The sequence below is a fragment of the Halichoerus grypus genome, chromosome 14, assembly GCF_964656455.1.
Source record: "Halichoerus grypus chromosome 14, mHalGry1.hap1.1, whole genome shotgun sequence".
Lineage (NCBI taxonomy): Eukaryota > Metazoa > Chordata > Mammalia > Carnivora > Phocidae > Halichoerus > Halichoerus grypus.
In genome coordinates, this window is record NC_135725.1 from 30,499,026 (window position 1) to 30,503,579 (window position 4,554).

Genomic DNA, 4,554 nt, shown 5'->3' on the forward strand with positions numbered 1-4,554 from the left:
ACAATTCCTAACTTGTTCTCTGAGGCCAACATTAGCCAACTAAAGTCAGGCAGACATTATAATTCAGAAAAAGTACAGAATATGTGAATGTAAATGCATTACCCCTTAACAAAATACTAGCAAATTGAGTCCAAAAATGTATAAAAGCAATTATGTACCATAACCAAGTGGGATTTATCCCTGGTATGCAAGGCTGTTTCAATATTGAAAATCAACTAATGAAATCAATGATATCAACAGGCCAAAAGAAAAAAGCATACAATCATATCAATAGAAACATAAAATGCATTTGACAAAATCCAACACGGATTCACACACAAAAAACTCTCTCAGGAAATAAGGTATAGAGGGGACGTCTCAACTTAATAAAGAACATCTATAGAAAACTGGCAGCCGGGCGCCTGGGTGGCTCAGTTGGTTAAGCAACTGCCTTCGGCTCAGGTCATGATCCTGGAGTCCCGGGATTGAGTCCCGCATCGGGCTCCCTGCTCGGCAGGGAGTCTGCTTCTCCCTCTGACCCTCCTACCTCTCATGCTCTCTGTCTCTCATTCTCTCTCTCTCAAATAAATAAATAAAATCTTAAAAAAAAAAAAAAAAAGAAAGAAAACTGGCAGCTAACTTCCCACTTAATGCTGAAACTAAATTATTTTTCCCAAGATAAAGAACACGAGAAAGATGTCCCCTTTCATTACTCCTACTCAACATAGTACTGGAAATCCCAGCTCATGCATCAGAATGAATAAATAAATAAATAAATAAATAAATAGCATATAATTGGGAAGGAAGAAATAAAGTATCTTTGTTCACAGATGTTATTATTTTCTGCATCCAATAAGAAACATCTGGAACTAAAAAGTGAATATAGCAAGATTGCAGGATGGGGCGCCTGGGTGGCTCAGTCGTTAAGCGTCTGCCTTCGGCTCAGGTCATGATCCCAGGGTCCTGGGATCGAGTCCCATATCGGGCTCCCTGCACTGCGGGGAAGCCTGCTTCTCCCTCTCCTACTCCGCCTGCTTGTGTTCCTGCTCTCACTATGTCTCTCTCTGTCAAATAAATAAATAAAATCTTTAAAAAAAAAAAAAAAAAAGATTGCAGGATGAAGTTGTTATTACATAAAACTCAATTATCTTCTTAAACCAGCAATGCACAACTGGAATTTGAAATGAAAAACACAGGGGTGCCTGGGTGACTCAGTCAGTTAAGTGTCCGACTCTTGATTTCAGCTCAGGGTCATGAGATTGAGCCCCACGTTGGGCTCCACTTGAGATTCTCTCTTTCCCTCTCCCTCTGCCCTTCTACAGCGCCCCCCCAAAACAAAAAACAAAAACACACATACTGTTTACAACAAAATACTTAGGAATAAATTTAACAAAATATGTACAAAATCTATATGAGGAAAACTATGAAATAAATCAAAGAACGAAATAGATGGAGACATTCCATATTAATGAATATAATTCTCAAGATTGTTAAGATGTCATTTCCAACTAATTTGATCAATAGATTCACTCAGTCTCAATCAAAATCACAGAAAGTTATTTTGTAGATACCATCAAATTGATTCTAAAATTTATATGGAAATGCAAAATGTCCAGAATAGTCAACCCAATATTGAAGAACTAAGTCAGAAGACTGACACTATCTAATGCCAAAAATTGCTACAATGCTACAGTGATCAAACCAGTGTGGTGTTGGAGAAAGAATCAACCAAAAAATTAATGGAATAGCATATAGAGCCCGGAAATAGACTCACACAAATATTGTCAACTGATTCTTGACCATGGAGCAAAGATAATTCAATGAAGAAAAGATAGTTTTTTCAACAATGGCAATAGAACATTTGGACATCCACATGCAAAATACATTATGTATGTGTATATATACACACACATACACAGACCTTACGCATCTCACAAACAACTCAACCGGATCATAATTCTAAAAACAAAATGCAAAACTTTATATAAAACTTCTATATTATAACATGAAAGAAGATCTAGGTGACTTTGAGTTTGGTTATGAATTTTTAGATAACATCAAAGCACAATCCATGAATGAACAAATTGTTCAGTTTGGCATCATTAAAATTAAAAACTTCTGCTATGTGAAAGAATGTCAGGAGAATGAAAAGATAAGCCACAGACTGAGAGAAAATATTGCAAAGATCATATCTAGTAAAGGAGTTTTATCTAAAATAAACAAGAACTCTTAAAACTCAACAATAAGAAAATGAACAACCCAATAAAAAAATGGATGAAAGAGTTGAACAGATACCTCACAAAATAAGATATACTTATGACAAATAGGCATATGAAAAGAAGCCCAGCATCACATGTTATTACAGAATTGCAAATTATGAGATACCACTACACACCTATGAGAATGGCCAAAATCCAATGCACCAACTACACCTAATGCTGGTGAGGATTTGGAGCAAGGGAACCTGTCAGTCATTGTTGTTAAGAATGCAAAATGATACATTCACTTTTGGAAGACAGTTTGGCAGTTTCTTATAAATTTAAACACGGTTTCCACTATACAATCCAACAATTGCTCTCCTTGCTATTTACTCAATTGATTTCAAATCTTATGTTACATACAAAAGCCTACACACACACACACACATTTTATTTTGTGATTGTAAACACTTGAAAGCAACCAAGATGCTTTTCAATAGAAGAGTGTATAAACAAACTGTGTTCATCCATATAATGGAATTTTATTCAGCAATAAAAAAGAAATGAGGTATTAAGCCATAAAAAGACAGGGAGAAAGCTTAAATGCATACTCTAACTGAAAGAAGCCAGTCTAAAAAGACTACTTACTATATGATTTTAACTATATGACATTCTGGAAAAGGCAAAACTACTGAGACAATGAAAAGATAAATGGATGCCAGGAGTTCAGGAGGGGAAATCCAGAGGGAAGAAGTTGAGTAGACACAGTACAGATTCTTAGGGCAGTAAAACTGTTCTTTATGTTTTAGGGCTATGAGACTGCTATGATAATGTAATAGTGGGTATTAAAGTGGATGACTATTCATTTGGCAAAACCCATAGAACTGTACAACACAAAAAGTGACTGCTGATGTCAACTGTGGACTTTAGGTAGTAATACTGTATCATTCATTAATTGTAGAAAATGTACTACACTAATGTAAGATGTTAATAATAGAGGGTACAGTGTGTGGAGTGATGAGAGGGGATACATAGGAACTCTACTTTCTGCTCAATTATTTTATAAGCCTAAAACTACTCTTAAAAAGCCTACCGGAAATTTCTTTTCGTGTCCTTAGGTCTCAAATTTGTTAAAAACGTCTGAGGTGTGCATGCATTAATTTTGAAAGAAAATTTACTTGTGGAACTGCAAAACTGATAATAATAATTTTCTTATTTTGGGTTATATGTATTTTCATATATTACTTGTGTAATTTTGAGCAGCTAACTTACCCCACCTCTACTCCCCAGATAAACCCTGCCAAGATATGACTCTTATGTTAATGCTTGCTCCATTTTCTAGTATTTGTTATATTGCACAAGCAGTATTCACAAGAGATACTTGTGTGTACCCAGGAAACTTGATTTTAAAAGGTATACTTCTGGAAGGGCAGTAAACTCTTCCTAACCCTCTTCCCACCACCACCACCACCACCAGTTGCTCCCATTTTTACTATGTATTAAAAATAAAGTCAAACATTCAGAATACTAGTAAAATGAACATCATATACGTATTACAGTTTTTAACAATTCTTAACTTAGCCATATTTTCTTTTTCTAATTGTTATGCTGAATTTTAGAAAGTAAATTATATATGATTTAATAATCGAATATTTCTTTTTTTTTAATGTTTTAAGTTTTTATTTAAATTTCAGTCAACATATAGTGCAATACCGGTTTGAGGAGTAGAATCTAGTAACTCATCACCCACCCACACCCACCCCCCTCCCACACACACACAACACCCAGTGCTCATCACATCAAGCGCCCTCCCTAACACCCATCACCCATCCAGGCCATCTCCAGCCCACCTCGCCCTCCCCTCAGCAACTCCCAATCTGCTCTCCACACTCAAGAGTCTCCTGTGGTCTGCCCCCTCTCCCTTCTTTTTTTTCTCCTTCCCCTATGGTCATCTGTCCTGCCCCTCAAATTCCATATGATATTTCTGTATGTATCTTTAAAAATAAGAACAATTTCCTCCATCCTCCAAATATTAATCACACTAACCAAAGTAATGGTAATTCTCTTTTGTATATCTAATATCTAGTCTATATTCGTTTCTCCAATTGTAGTCTCTTGCAACTGTTGTTTTTTTCCAACTAGGATCCAATCGAGAACCATGCTTTGCAACATGTTGTCATGCCATAAAGTTAAAGTCTAATCCACATTACCTGGGGATTCAGGGAAAGTTTCCAAAGGTCAGATCCAATTGTGACGTCTCACCTCACTAATTGAGGAGGAAACGCTTCTAAAATTACTTCCTGCGGTCTCAAAGTTTTATGGGAAATGTAGTCTTAAATGTTATGCGCCTACCGCGCAGCCCTCTGGGAACGGGTTT